The sequence below is a fragment of the Podarcis vaucheri genome (assembly GCF_965113315.1).
Source record: "Podarcis vaucheri genome assembly, chromosome: 1".
NCBI lineage: Eukaryota > Metazoa > Chordata > Lepidosauria > Squamata > Lacertidae > Podarcis > Podarcis vaucheri.
The window spans coordinates 110,722,758-110,739,524 of NC_138759.1; the positions used below are offsets into that span (position 1 = coordinate 110,722,758).

At 40.9% G+C, this 16,767-nt stretch overlaps 1 protein-coding gene across 12 annotated transcripts in view; it reads right to left on the reverse strand.

Annotated features, from left to right (window-relative positions):
• KCNH7 (potassium voltage-gated channel subfamily H member 7) overlaps positions 1–16,767 on the reverse strand; it is a 262,143-nt gene that overhangs the window by 57,299 nt on the left and 188,077 nt on the right. The gene's annotated exons all lie outside the window — the stretch shown is intronic.

Consider the following 16,767-nt stretch of genomic DNA (forward strand, 5'->3'; position numbering starts at 1 on the left):
GATATGTATGTGCATGTGTGATTCACTGAATTAAGATCCTATACTAGAAAGAAAAACTATGTGCTGGAAGATACATACATACATACATACATATGTGTGTGTGTGTGTGTGTGTGTGTGTGTGAGAGAGAGAGAGAGAGAGAGAGAGAGAGAGAGAGAGAGATTTATTATTAAGCACCTTAAATGGCACATTATGCTTTCCATACCATGAAGAAGCTCTGCATTTATGAGCAGGGTTCTCTCCCACTTCTGCAGAAAACATTTCATGCTTGTTAAGGTTCATGGGACACACAGCCAGCAATGGGAATTTGAAGTATAGAGCTCTGGAACACAGTCTCTGTGTGGATTTGATATATATATACACATTTCAATATATATTTACAGAAGGTATAAACTTGAAAAACATGGAAAAGCTAGAGAGAGTTATTCAATAGGAAATACAACAGGTTTTGAGTAGGGCTGTATGGCACAGTCTTCCATTTTGCTTTGCTCTCAATTACTCATATCTATCTATCTATCGAAAGATAGATACAGATTTATCTCTAGATAGATTTAGATATATACCTATAGATTAAGATTTCAGATTGAAGTGCTTTAGCAAACAGAATTTGGGCTCCTTTTTAAAAAAGTGAACCTCCTTTAATTTAACTTAAAAAAACACAAACCTCACACCCTCTCCTTAATCACGTAGACAGCATCATTGGTTGAACAAAACTGCATACTGTGAAAAACTGGGAGGACACCATGGGTTAATAACCACACTTTTCTTTTGAACAGCACAGTAGGGAATGCTTACATTCTACAGAGATTATAAAATGCTTCTAAGCAGCCATTAAGCAACATGGGCAAGGGTGCCGGGATAAATCTATTATTTATTCCTTTGCACTTAACTAATGGAGGCTGGCTGCACTGGTTCATATAAAAGGCAGAATCACAGCCTTTTTGCTGCACCTGGAGCCACTCCTTTCCCATATGTACCACTGTCTGAAAGCTCAAAGAGAAGTGAGTATTTAGGCTCCGCCCTCTCTCCAGGAACCTTTCACTTCTGATCTGTTGTCCTCGCTGCTACTAAATTTACCAAGAACTAATCCAGGGACTCACACCCCACTCCTATGGATGAACATAACAAAACAAGTTCAGGGAGCTCAGCTGAATATTCCTTTCTTTGTAATAACCCCAACCCAGTTCATTGCCCATTCATGTAGCTTCTCTTTCTTGATCTGCACACATAGTCATTTGTGCCACTGAAGCCAATGAGGCCTTATAGGACTGGCAAGTGTGGCAGAAACTAGCTCACTAGGGGTTGGAAGCTCTAGTGGTGCAAAACTGGAAAAGGAACCCAACTGGGCACCACAGAGAAGTTGTGCTATTGGCTTGGCTTCAAATAATTTGGGTACTCAGGGCACACAGGGCATTCTATACCTCCCTGCTGCTCTCAGATACCAATCCTGCTACAACATACAGTGTTGCTAGATTCTGCACAGCAGCGCTCAAATTCGTCGGTGGATGACCTGTGCCACAAACTAGATTTAAGGAACATATCAGAGTGCTCTGTAAATTAATAGTTAAAGTCATTTATATAGCAACCTTTTATGATCTTCCACACCTGCCCAAAGCTCCTATCCCTTCACTTAGCTCTGTAAATTAATAGTTAAAGTCTTTTATATAGCAACCTTTTATGATCTTCCACACCTGCCCAATGCTCCTATCCCTTCACTTAGCTTCTTTTAAATTCTCTTGCTTGGCAGGGGGTTGGACTCGATGGCCCTTGTGGTCTATTCCAACTCTATGATTCTATGATTCGATGATTCTATAGACTTTTATATTCACCTTCTGTTTTAATACCTTTTTTAGCTTTTCAGGTTTTAAATGACTGTATCCCACCCTTTTAGGCTGGCCTATGACTATAATAAAGATTTGTATTGTATTGCATAGGGGCTGGAAGCATTTCTTTGCTTATGGCTTCTGTCACTGAACTAGAGGCCCGCTGTCGTAGTAATCAGTAGGAACCTATTCATTCATGGATTCAAAGATAAGCACAGAACGGTGTCAAGTTTCAAAAATCCTGTTCAGCTATTTAGAAAAGTGATTCAGGAGACTGACAAGATGATGGAGTGTGTGCCCATGGAAAGAAACCCTGAAACGTCTTTCACAAACCCTCTTGTATTTCTGAGTTGGTCAGAAGCAAGCAGAGTTGCATTCTGTGGTGAATTTTGAGGAAGAAGATCTAACAACCAGGTTGCACAACCGCCTCTGATGCTGTCACATGAACCTTCCTGGATTATGAGCAGATGCAGATGATTTCTAAATGCCTCTCCAAATGCACACTTTGGGGAGCCCTGTAGTGGCACGCAGAGCCAATGAGCACAGCATTGTGCACACCTAATTAGCAGCCACACAACTACTTTTCTTTGTGGCACTGCCAGGTGCTTGTTGCAGCAGTTCTTCCCATGCCATCGCTACCTGCAGCATCGATGCTAAAAACATGCAGGAACTGATGTGGATGTGATGTTTTCTGTGTTTGCATGGGTCACATGGAACAGCTCCAAAGAAGGACAGAGTGAAGCCTAATCATATACAGGTGAAGAAATGATATGTTGGCAAAGCCAAGGAACGGCCCACTGCTTTGTAACCCAGGATCCCTTATATTTCAGCAGCAGTTCTGAGACTAGTCCTGTATTCCAATGGTCCTGTGGAGAGTGCCCATGAGCCCTGGAGCACCCTCTCCGAGGGCAGAGACACAGGTATGACCCAGAAGAGGGAAAGCAGACATTAGATGCCTCTTCCCTCCTTTACCACAGAAACAGCTTAGGGCTGCAATACCTCAAGGACTGCCTCTTTCCATATGAACCTACCTGGACCCAGAGATCACCTTCTGATGCCCTTTTTTGTATGCCTCCTCCACAACAGGTCCGCAGGGTGGCAACATGAGAAGGGACCTTTTTTTTGCACTGGCTCCCCGTTTGTGGAATGCTCTCCCCAGAGACGTTCACCTGGTGCCTTCATTATACACCTTTAGGCGCCAGGCAAAAATGTTCCTCTTTAACAAGGCCCCTTTGGCATATTGATAATCAATGCACTTTTAAAATGTGCTGGGGAGGAGGGGGTTATTGGGTTGTTTTGTTTTTATTACGAATTTTCTGTTTCTATATTGTGTTTCTATGTTGTCACCACCCCGAGACCTGCAGGTGTAGGACGGTATACAAATTTAATTAACAAAAACTTCCATGGCCTTTGTCCTTATCAGCTGACAAGGTGGTGTGCCAAAGATTCCCAACAAGAGGGAACTGGTCAAAGGGACAAAAATGGGAAAGGATGAGTAGTGACTACTTCTGTCCTGCTGGCCTGAGTCTGGCAGGGCATTGGATGTGGTGGGTTGACCGCCTTTTTTCTTCTCACCTTTTTCCCTACACACATTTACCTAAAAGTAAGCCCCATTGATTTTAATAGGGCTTACTGCTGAGAACTGAATAGGATGAATGGATGAATAGGATTACACTTTAAATATTCATATAGAAAAGACAGTAAAACCCTGTGAATCAACTTTTTTTCTGGAATAAAGTACAGTATAGACAAATTAAGTCTAGGATGGTTGAAAGCATCCTCTTGTGCATCTGATGAAGTGGGCTTTTGTCCATTAAAGCTGATGTCATAATACATTTTGTAGTCTTTAAGGCAGGAGAGGCTGACTGATGGTGCTCCAAACATTGTTGGACTCCAGCTCTTAAAACCCCAGTCAGCATGGCCAATGTTCAAGGAAGATGGGAGCTGAACTACAGGAATAGCCACCTTTCATTCAAGCTGACATTGGCCCTTTGTTGTTTTTGAGCTGCAACCACTATTGTGATATAAGGAAAAAAGCAGCCACAATGACTAGGCATCGTCATCACCAGCAGTCTGCACATATTGTAGTACAGATAAAATGAATATATATTTTAAAAAATGCTGGTAGTTTCTTAAGGATTTTTCATAGAAAAGAAATATTGTCATTTCGAGTGGGTTTAAAATCTAAAGCTAAATGCCACCACAACTGCTTCAAATAACACTCACTATGTTCTCTGAGGTTGAAAAGGCAGTTTGATTTTAATGCTGTCATTTTCATTAGTTTGCCTGATTTCTTTTGCACCATAGGATTCTCCTCCCATCTGAATCAACAGGAGTCGCAATTCCTCTCTGCTTTGTCTCTATTGAAGTCATCAGGCTGTATCCAGCCAGGCCAATTTCTTCCATTTTCTTGTGTAAAAAAAAAAAAGACTGAAAAACCTGTACTAGCCTGTATCCCATAAAGAAAAGCCCCAAATATGAATTTAGCTCCTAAATGCATAACAAATGCAGGTGCCTGAGTGAAAAGTAAGCCAAGCGTTACCCTGGATGACAATCGCCATTTCATTCTTGATGACACGAGGAACCAAACAAAGCTGCATTGCATTTTAGAGAATAGCAGAATAAATAATCTTGATCTTTATCACATACAACCTCAATGGAATTTCTCTCACAGCATCAAAGATATTTGAATTTGCACCGGAAAGGCAACTCACTAATAACACATGGCCAATAGGGTTTTAGCAACAGCCATCCCCCCACTGAGTATTTTATGTAGCAAAATTTGACACATATGCCTTATTTGTCTTAAAAGAATCAATCTGTTCCAAAATCAGGTTAATGGCACCTGCAAAATACCCAACACGTCTTGGTTTTAGTTGCACTGAATGTACCCCAATATTCTTTAAAGTAACATGCACTGTATTTAAGAAATTGAGGCTGCAATCTTATACACACACTTACCTGGAAGTAAGTCTAATTTGTCTCAGTGGGAATTACTTCTGAGTAGACATGTATAGGATTGCACTGCATAGTGCTTCCCCCCCCCCTCAAAAAATCTTTATGGGTACTCTCATTTTCCTACTCATATTGAAATACTGCCCCTCAATGAGGCCAAACTTAGATTCACAAAATGTTTAGGGGTATGCGTACCCCTGCGTACCCCCCAGAAAAAAGCACTGGCACTGCATATTGCTGACTCATCCAGCTATTGAAACTGACACTCAGAGTGAAAATAAAATGCATTGAGATATGTAAGAGGCTGAAAAGTAAGCTTCAAGTTAACTTTATCATTTGTTAAACCATTTAAAGCAAGAACCATCTGGTTTATGAATTAATGGAACAATGGCTTCCCAAAACGTCACATTTTAGAGACTCCCAATGGGGCAGTTAAAATGCTGCAAAGTTTAATAATAATAATAATAATAATAATAATAATAATAATAATAATAATAATTTGTACCCTGCCCATCTGGTTGGGTTTCCCCAGCTACTCTGGGCGTCTTCCAACAAAGATTAAAAATACATTAAAATGTCCCACATTAAAATTTCACTTGTGCAAGCTTCCTCCCTCGGGTTTGTGATTAGACAGAAAATGGCAGCGTGCAGATCTGATGAATCTGATTTCCGCAATAATTCATTCAGTTTCCAGAAGTGCTCCTGTGATTGCATAAAATGCAGCTATATCCATCCATAAAGCATTGTTTTATTGCAGGTTCATACCCTACTCCATATGATTCCGAACCAAGGATTGACTGTGAAGGACTAAACATTGGAAAATGTGAGTTGTTTCAATTGGGAGACCAGGGTTCAAGTTCCTGCTTGGCCATGGAGTTTGCTGGGTCATCTTGGGCTAGACACTGCCTCTCTGCCTAACCCACCTCCCAGGCTTGCTGTGAAGATTAAATAGAACAGAACCATGAATGTCACCATTAGCTCATTGCAAGAAAGGTGGGATAATGATATTATAATAGATAGATTATAAATAGATGATAGATAGATAGATAGATAGATCTGCATCTGCTTGCATGGAAAAAGACCCAGGTTCAATCCTTGGCTTCTACAAGTCTCTCTCTCTTTCTCTCTCTCTCTCTCTCTCTCTCTCTCTCTCTCTCTCTCTCCCCTTTCATCCAAATTTAGGATTGAATCCCAGTTTACTATAAGCCCCTCTGCAATTATATCTGCAGGAATCTCAATCAAACTTAATGCGGACCTTGTTATCTGAATGCAAGAAGAAGTTCGGAGAAGTCTCACATTAGCATTTTTTTTTTTTTTTGCTGCCACTAAACAGTAAATCAATATTATCATACTCATATTAAATTCCTTTGGGCTCAGAAAGTACACGACATGAACTAATACCCATACAATTTATTACAACCTCAGTGCTGGATTTAATTAGCTAGTACAACCCATAAGGGGGGGGGACAGGTCTGCAGAAGAAAAGACTCTGATTATTGACCAGCTAATGCTCTCAAACTCCCAATTAGAGTTAAACATTTCTAAAGAGAATGAATTTAGGGTTTAATATAATTGGACAGGGCAAACGGTTTCAAATCAGAGCACTCAGGAATGGCAAAACATCGCATCCCAGAGACCAATAACATGCAACGTGCTGTTCCGAATTGCCATTGTGAGGTGCGCTGTGACTTTTTTAGGTCTCTGAAATGCTACAGTTTAATGAGCGAGAGACTATAATTAGAGATGCTTTTGGATGGCTGTGATGACAGCTGTATCACCTTTGGACTTAATCAGCTGGAAATGAACATGCACCACTTTCGATTTTGGCACCCAAAGCTGCCCTTTTGAAAAGGCAGAACTTTTAGGGGATTTTTTTTGGGGGGGGGGAGTAGGAGAAGAGTGGCATTTTTTGAGACTTTTCCAGGAAAGCCTCAAAGGGACTTGACTGAAAGCACTACGAAGTCCTAGAAGGGCAAGTGTGGAGAAGCTCTGTGATCTTGGGCTAAAAAGCTCTGTAGTAGCCAGGAAACCCCAAAGGGACAGTCTAGAAATGTTTAACCTTCTGAGGAGCCATACAATCCCGAATGAATGGTTCATCTCAATTATGTTGTTTCCCACTACCTACCACTACCAAACATTTGTGTGCATGTGTATGTATTTTTAAAAGGGGAATAAGCAATGACAATAATTTTCATGGTGTCACATTTCTGTTGGTAATAATCGGACTACATAGTCACTCAAAAGCATATCAGGATGCACCCAAGAAGATATTATGACATTGAAATCAAACTTCAAGTCCAACACTAGCTATCAGTGTGCCATGGGCTGTGCGCAGGCAAAAGTCTTTAATATTAGTGCTGTGCTGAAAATAGGGATGGGGAGAAATTCACTTTGCATTTAAACCCAAATTTATCAAATTTTCACTTACCGCAATGATACAAGAACAAAAAAAATTTGCTGTTATCCGAATTTTGTGACACAGTGCTCCAACCAAACAATGGAGAATGTTCACAAAACAATGTTCATAAAACTGCATATGTTAGACGAAAGTGTGCGCAAAAATGAATATATTTGCAGGATTAATATGCAACAATTCATTATATTAGAAACTGAAAGCAATGAAATTAGTTCTGATCCTAAAACAATCCTAAGCACACTTACAAAGGAGTAAGTCCCAATGAACACAGTGGGATTTACTCCTGAATAAGCTTGAATAGCTTTCAAGTGTTAACGTATTTATAAGCTATTACTCTATAGCCCTGAAGCAACATCCCCTCCATGAAGAGAAAGTTTGTTTCTGCCGTCCATTTTAAATACTTTATATAGCAACATTTATTGTTATTATGCTATATGCCTTACTATGACTCAGATTAATTAAAAGGAAAAGTAGCTCTAAGCCGGAGGAGTTGCTTTTGCTGGCTGATCTAAAATTACTTCCATGCTGGTGGGCAAATGCATCATTCAAGTAATGTCTCAAAGCAAATAGATTTACTCTGTATGGTTAAGTAGACTATAAATCCTACTCCACTGATTTGAAGGATATCAGTGAAACAGGTGTGACTGACTGTTTCCTTTTCAATGAGTGCTAATGGGAGAAAGTTTGCAACATTTTTCTTACCTATATTTATCTGCATTTTTATGAGACACCTTAGTCAGGAGCAGCCAACCAAGCATGATGTCCCTCCCTCCTGCTTCTTCTCTCTCCCATTTACCCGTCACTCTTGTCTCCTCGCAATATTCATATTGAATTAAACAAATGGGGTCTTTTTAGCATGTGCTTTACTAAACAAGAGCTATGAACTGCAAAGGAATACGCCCTTATTGATTGCCTCCATCGTCTCAACACCCTTATTAAGAAGCATACACTATTCACCCAACAAGCAATTAAGTAAGAAAGATTTAAAGAATTGCTGTTCTGATAATGTATAATGTAGTTTCATTTGCACGTTGTTGCTGCTCTGTATAGAAAGTTATTTTCCCAACCCTTTCCACATAGCCTTGATTTCTGTGGATCCTGTGGAGCTCTTCTCTGAGCCAACAGAAATGGGTTGAATCAAATCCCTGTCTGGATAGGTAGCTATTACCTTCTTTCTTTCCACCTATCCAGATATTTAGGATAAGTTACTACATAGCTGAATCACAGTAAAGCTTTTTAACTAGTTTGGACTGGTGGAAGTTTTAGTGGGCAAATAAAGTAGAGTTGCGTAAGAGTTAAATATATAATTAGTTTTGCATACTATAATTATGATTTGAAAAGTTAAGTTGCATATTGTTTCTTTAAGTTTTTAAGTCGAGTTGCGTTCCATATTCTGTTCTTTTTTCCCCTTTTTCTGTTTTCCCTATAATCGTTATCTGCACATACGGTTCTGTTTATGTCATTATTTTACAAGTTGCAATCCATTCACTGACCTTCTGTTGCCGTTGTTTTTAAAATAAACGTTTTCTAACAGATTTTGGCTTCTCAAGTCCTGTCTTCTCTCACCCGTTAAGGCAATCCAATCTTCAGTATGGAAAGTCCGGCCAGCTCCCCGGGCAGAAGGGCAATTTGAACATAAGCCTGATGCTCCCCTCCCAAGTATTGCTTTCAATATATAATTTGCTAATATCTAAACCTGCCTGGAAATGAATAAAGTGGCCATTTTTTGAACCTAAGATCCTGAATCTCTTCCTGCCAAAGAGTTTAGCTGAAGCAGGGCAAACTGAGCTTTGCTCCACTGAAGCCAAAGAAGACTTAGTAATGGGGAGTTGGGTATAACACCACTAAAATTCTCATAAACCCTTCTTACCCCCCATAAATCCTGCACAAAGCATGGGCTGGAGACAGATCCAGCTTGTAAAATGCTAGAATGCTACAGATCTTTCCAGATCATATCTAACACTGTGCCCCGCTGCTGGAAAAAGGCAATGCATACAACTAAATGTACAATGCTTAATAATAATAATAACAACGGAGTTCAGAGCAGGGTGGGAGTTTGCCTAGCTGGCAAATGTTCGCTTCACCACTGTTATGTGAAGGGGTTTGCATCAAGCTAAGGCTGTGTTCACACTGAATGTAAAATATATTCAAAACGCTTTCCTTCCCTCAAAGAATTCTGGGCCCTGTAGCTTACCTCTCACAGAGTTACAAATCCCAGCAACCCTTAACAAACCACAGTGTCCATAATTCTTAGAGGGAACGAATGTGATCTGAATGTACTTCAAAAAATCCCATGTGTAGGCAGCCTTAGTGGAACCAAGTGAGTTAGCAAAGCAGACAGGGGAAATATCTTATGGCCAAAGTAGATGTGAAGCTTCTCATGGAGTTTGGTATTGTGTGGCTGTGCTTATTTAAACTAAAGAGATGGCATAAGAACCATGGCATGTGTGTGTTTTAGCTCTTTGTGTCCACCATGGTCCCTATTAGCAGTACAATTTTTCTAGAAAAAGAGGTGCCTGAACTCACCATGAACACCTACCTCGTTCTCTTAGAATGGCAACGGTGCCCAACTGAGTTCCGGCAAGTTCCGGCTGGAAAAAAAGCCCTGTCAATTACAATTGCAATGGTAGGAAAGGTTTCATTGGTGCCAAACTGCATTTTGCTGACACATGAAGCTTCCTGTGTCTCTATTACACATTCAACATCACCAAGAAGCCTAGTAACTTATGATTAATGATTTATACTAAAGCTTTTAAGCATACTATAAAATTGTCTTTATGTGTAGAAAACAGTAAATGCCATATTTGGAGAAGAACACGTTGCCTCTTAAGAGATGCCTGGTTTTATGGGAGAGGTTCATAGAGCAAGCCAAACAGAACATTCTGTGGGAGGAACTCCTTTAGAACATTCTTTTGCTGCGCTTGGGTTTCAAATGCCCAGTAGCCGCACACTGGATGAACTACTGAAAGCAACAACAATTATTTATTTCATGTATGTCTGTGGAAAATTTCTCAAAAACCCCCACTTCTGTCTATTGCAGGAGGCATGGGGAGAGACTTGCCAGCAAGGAGCCAGATAAGCAAACCCGGTCCCCGAAAAAAAGATCAAATTATCTCTCAAGAAAACCAAAATTTGTGTTCATAATTGATGTGAGTCATCGTGCCATCACACTGCTGAAGGTATCTCTTAGTTAGCATGGAGCAGACCGGCCTCTCTGCGTGTATGTATGGATCAGCCCTCGCAAATCAATCACCAGAGAGAAATTTCATACAATCAATTATCATTAGGATGCATTTCAATGGAGATTGAGAGTCTTTAGGGAATAAGACATCAGGTATGATCATGCTTATGCAAATGAAACCGAAATTTCATTATGCACTACTGTCCTGCTGCTCCACCGATGGGCCCACAGCGTGAATAAAAGAACAATACACTGTAGAGATAGAAGCACAATTACTGAAAACCATCTAAAAACAGCGAGAGTCTACCTATGAGAAAACCATCAGCAGATGTTGCAATTGGCAGCATTTAAAGCATTGGAAACATTGTCCTCAATATTCGTTTATTTTTGGGTTTTGTATGCTGCCTCTTAACATTATGTTCTTTGACTTGCAATAAATAGTAATGTTCCTCCTGGTTTCTCCCCTAGAGTCATCCTTTAAGAAAACAACGGAAAACATAAATTATCGGGAATTCAAATTATGCTATTGCACATGCAGGAACTCTATAAAGCAGGGGCGCTATAGGTGGGCTGTTTAGTTGTGCAAAATTTGGTTGCTATCCTGCACTTCCTAGCGTAATTATCTAGTGTCAGTCTGATAAGAAAACTGACTGGAAAATAACAGTTGAAAGTGAGGGATAACAACCACTATATTGCAAGGTTATGTAACCTCTGTGTCAGCATATCGGGATAAATGCACAATAAGCAGGCAATGTTGAGTAACATCGGTGAATGTTTTGTGCAAACTTAATGGCATCAATGCTCAATAAACAGTGAGCCTGGAAGCTCCTTAAGTCTGACCCACTTTAGGCTAAGCAATGCCTGGTAGATGTGAAATCCAAACAAAAATGTTCCTCTGGAGATCCAGTTGGATCTCTAGGATTCTATTCATACACAGCAATATTTTCATGAAAAAAACTGTGCTTTCCTCTTAAAGGTGTTTCTTTTGAGTTTAACATCATGTGCCTGCTAATCTTTCCTAAATCGATTCTTTTAAACTCCCTGATCGTTCATTAACTACCTGTCTTCCAGAACTTCTAATGGAAACCTGTTGGTTAGATGTCTTCAATTAGCACAAGTTAATTCATGAATCAGTTCTTCAGTTAAAGCAGCCGAACGCTTGCCTAATATAATTTATTTTCCTGATTTGGCCTAATTGACCCTGAAAACTGAAACGGCGCTTCTGAAGACAAGTAGGAAGGTTTTACACACTGCTAAAAGAGAGGGGGGAAATGCTCTGTTGTTGTAACATTTCCCTTCTTCCGATGCCCTCAGACAGGTACGTAGAGATAACTTGTACCTGTGTTCAAGATGACATGTGAACAAGTCCAACGGGAGCGGGGGAATGTAGGCCTACCGGAAATCTCTTACACACAACTGACAAAAACATGGGTTGGGCTCCTGGATTACTTACACAGAATATGAAGGCAAAGGAGAGCTTTTGACAATGTGTGTGTGTGTGAGAGAGAGCATGTGTGTACAGGCACATGAGCTTACATAGCTACACATGCTAAGGTGATGATCCTTAGAATACAGAGTGTCCCTGTTTTCACCTAGAGAATGTCTGGTGGCCTGAATGTTGCAACAGGTGCAGTATAAAACCATCTTGCTTTCTAGAGACAACAGGGCAGACCTGTACGGCAGGCTGATTTAACTCCAGCTGCATAAACAACAGAGTGTCTTTTACAGGATTAGGCCTCCTGCCTAACGCTCCTTCCCATAAGGAAGAAAGCACCATTAAAAAAGGCCACTGATCCCCTTTCAAGAGAAAGATGCCACGTTTGTAATTTTTGAAAACATCCAGGCTTTAAAGCCCATTCTCCAATCTCTTGTCCCTGGCTTAGGCTTTCATCTCTGCACACCTGCACACCATTGTGATTTGTTAGCATTTTGTACCCACTTAATGATTTCACAGGTGCGAGACATGGAAGAATCAGCCCATTGATCTCTGCTGCTGGGCCCGTCTTTGCAAAGCGTACACCCCCCACTCACATTTCCTCCTCCCTCCCTTCCAACACAGCTGTTTTTCCACATCTTTGTTACATAATTACACTTTGGAAATGATAGTGTAATTAAGCACACTTAAATCATTACCATAATTAGGACCTGTGTTGCAATTATTTTTTTAAAAAAGTTTTGTAACTATGTAACCCCAATAAAAGCTGAAATCTTAACTGGAGGAAGGTATTAAAAATTAACGTAGAAGAGCAACATTTTCCACGTGGTGCGTGTATGTTCCTTTCTCATTAGGAACAGGAAGAGAGAAAGAGAGAGAGACAGGTGACAAGAGAGACACCGTAACTGAACAAATCACAAGGACAACATAGTAATGAAGTGGCATTAAGCTTACATTACTAGTATGATTACAGGCATAATTGGAAAATACAGATTAAACCTTAAGCTTTCTCAGTAATTAAGGAGCAATTCCTTAGGGGCTGGTCACACAACCCGATTTTGTAGTTCCACAGTGATCCTCTATGACTATGTTACGCATACAAGAGTTGTGGGAATGGCTTGGATACAAAAATGGCTCCCGAAATGGAAACAGTCCCCTGAAGTTCTCAGGAAGTTCTCTGTCTCAGGACTCAGCTACACAGCTGAAAATAAAATGTTTTAAATGTGTTGTAAAGTGCAATATACAAATGTGACACTAGATGGCGATAGTGAGCTATGAAAATTCCAATGTGTTTTTCAAAACATATATATATATATATAGCATTTTCACAGCGTTTTTTAATATGTGTTTTGAGTCCACCTCTGTCTCTGTGCCCGTCTCTCCATCTCTCTGTATGTGTGAGAGACAGAAAGAGATGGGGAGGGCAGGGAAGAAGAAGAAAATGTTATTTACTATTCTGCCTCTTTCTTCAAACTATAGTTTGAGGGTCAGAATCTCCTTTTTTAAAAATCATTAAAAAGGGAGGAATGTCAGGTTTTTGCATTTCAGCTTTCTTTAATAAAAAGTACTTTTTTGTGCCCTAGGGAAGACTTGTCTCTTCCTGACAATCACTGCCAAGACCCCATCTGAACTTGTCAGTGTAAAATATGTAGCAACTAGGCTGTTCTTCTGAGCTGGTTGTCAAGAAAGATGAATAGGACTGAAGGATATAAAAAGCAAATTGATACCCACTTCCTTGCCCAAGAGTTATAGTCTGGCTTAGGACATCTGGAAATTAGGTGGTATATGATGAAGTGCACAGTTCACAAGATTCTCTTTTCAGGCTGCTTTCCACTGCCATTAGCTATACACTATGGAATTAACCTTGTCCTCAAGATTTCAATCTACAGCACGGAATAAGGTAATTCTAAGTATAGCTATATTTAAATTCCTGCTTCACCATATTGTTTAGAACACGGGTTGCCAACCTATTTGGACTCCGAATTTTGAGAGTGTTCTGTGGGTGCCAGTCACAAAATGGCTTCCATGGGGATGTGGTGTAAGCCAGTGTTTTTTTCAAGGCAGAACTCACTGGAACTCAGTCCCAGCACCTCTCAGATTGCTCACCATTGCCATTGTAAGAGAACAAGGGAGGCTTTCATGGTGAGCTCTGGCACCTCTTTTTCTAGAAAAATAGCAAAATTAGGGACAGTGCTTTCCCAACCCCAGACAACGTCACTGTTTTCCATGGGATTTCAGCCGTGTCCTGCTGGCACTGATTGTGGAGATACAGCTGTTAATGGCACAAGAATCCAGTTTTCCCCAATGCCAATTCCAAACCTAGGCTGCCATCCTTTATCCACTTACCTGGCATACATCCCCATTAAACAAAAGTGACTGACTTCTGAGTAGACATGCTTGCCATTATGCTGCAAGTTAACTATACATGGATTCCTTCACGAGTGCCTGGCTTTAGGTCCTGCACAGCAGCTGATATGCTGAGGCCTCTTGGCAAAGTTTTTATGTTTTGCATTTGCTACCTGGGGAGGGGATTATTATACCTCCTCCCACATTATTGCATGGTATCATTCGCAGAAACCACAGGAAAGATGCATCTTGACTACAAGCTGGCTTGTCTCTTCTCACAGAAATCACTTACTGTAGAAGGGTTCCTGCACATTTTGCTTTATAACTTTCCTTTCAGTAAGGCTATACTTTTATTTTTTAAGCTGAAAGCTTTGCGTCTGTGGCCGTTGTCCTAGAGGGTATCAATGAAGGCCTTCAGAAGTTTCATGGGACCCACAGGCAATGTGCTGACAACCCCTGATTTAGGATTCACCAGCAGTTAGCCATTTTAGCATGCCAACACAAGCACACACTCAATCCTTTTGGAATAGCACAAAAGAACGCACGACTAAAATGCATCCACAAAAATGACAAACACAGATAACATTTACAACTTAATAAATTCACAGAACTTAATCTTCAGACAGTGGGATAGATCACCAGTGCTGCTAATTCCTATTTGGAAAATTTGCATACTGAATAATTACCACCTGGAATAACAAATGCTGTGTGAGGCAGACTGGATTGGACAGGTGATAAATATTTGCACATCTGGTAGTATTAAAATTGGGGGGGGGGAGTGTGGTAAATCAAAAAGATCCACTGAACACCCCACCACCTGTTCAGTTGGCCTCACATGCTTCTTTTTGCTTCTTTCCCTTGCAACATTAAAATTATGTACTGACATTCTCCTTCCATTGGTGGCTGGCACAGTAGGCTGGGTGTCACTTACATGGCCCCACTCTATGACCACATGGCATGCTACTGATAACTGAGAGGGGAGGTTGGTGCGGTGCAGGTACAGTGGCAGGAGTGTCAGATTGGCTCTGCTGCTGCTCTCGCACTGTGTTGACCTTCCTGCCACCTTGTCTCTCACCCTCCCAGTTACCAGCAGTGACCACCACATTGGGAAGCCAAGTAAGCAATGTCCTTCCTACTTCGTCCCGCTGACCACTGCTATATTTTTCACTGAAGCTCTTCAAACTTTACTTTGTCCTTCTCTGCCCAGGAAGATCAAAGGCAAGGCCGCAGCATCAATAAAAGGAAGGGACACCACATTTTCTTTATGTGGCAGAAGAAAGTGAAGTGAATGATGAAGAGCAAATGTGTGACACCATCACTGCCAATAGGTGTAGCATTTAACGCCGTGGGATGCAGTACTGACACCCCTTCATGTATATGAACATAAGGAGCTGCCTTATTTATCAGATCAGACAATTTGCCCATCTCGCCCAGGACTGTCTTACTCTGACCAGCAGCGATTGTCCAGGGTCTTGGGCAAAGGTCTTTCCCATCACCTGCAACCTGAAGGTTCAGGATAAATGGTCAGGGTGATGGGGAAAACCTCATATGGGTCGTAACAGTCAAGTCAGAATGGGAACAACTCTAAATTTCAGGGGCTCCTCAAACTCTAAGCAGATGGAATAGACTGCCAGTTCACAGTAGCATAGGAAGCTGTCTGATGCCAAGTCATTCGCACACCTGATCTAGCTCAGTATTGTCCACACCAGGTGTGCGAAACCTTTGGCCTGCCAGATATTGCTGAACTACAATTCCCAATGGTCAACGGCCATAGATGATGTAGTTCAGAAACATCAGGAGGACCAAAGGTTAGCCACACCTGGTCTATACTGACAGGTAGCTTTTGGATAGGGCTCTCTTCCAGCACGATGTGGAGATGCTGGGATTTGAAGCTGGGACCTTCTGCAAGCAAAGCAGATGCTATACCACTGAGCTTTGACCCTTCCCCAAGTTCCTTGGGGGCAGAGACCTGTCTTCTCGTACTCTGTAAAGTCTCACACACACAGCGTGCTGAAGGCACTGAGCACACAAAAACTGGGAATGATGAATGAGAAAAGGTTATACGTGGGAAGGAAACCACTCCTTGATTCTTTGTTTCTTTCTCATCCTCAGAAGAAATACTGTAGTTGTAAAGCAAGCAACAGGACCAGAATTTTACAAAACTATAAAGAGAATAGAAACATGAGATAAATTGCCCTGGAAGTTTTCTGTGAAGTATTCTTGGCATCTTGGGGAGCATTTCAAATTTAATTTTAAATTTAGTGAGCTGTAGAGTTCCTGGCAAGTCAGACTGTCCTAAACTGATTCTGCCAGGGTCTTGTATAAATGTGTAAATGATTATGTTATTCATTTAAGTGTAGTTCAATTTCCCCCCTTTAAGACACGAATCTCTGATATGGAATAGCTAGTGAATTGGAATAGCGTATTTTGGCATTAATTTATCACACCAGCATTAAGGGGTGTGTTTGTGTGTGTGTGTGTGTGTGTGTGTGAGAGAGAGAGAGAGAGAGAGAGAGAGAGAAAGAAACTGTATTTACGCTACCATAACTTATACAAGTAGATTCTGCAAATACGCAGCAAAATGATCTCCATGTTCAACAAGACATTCTGG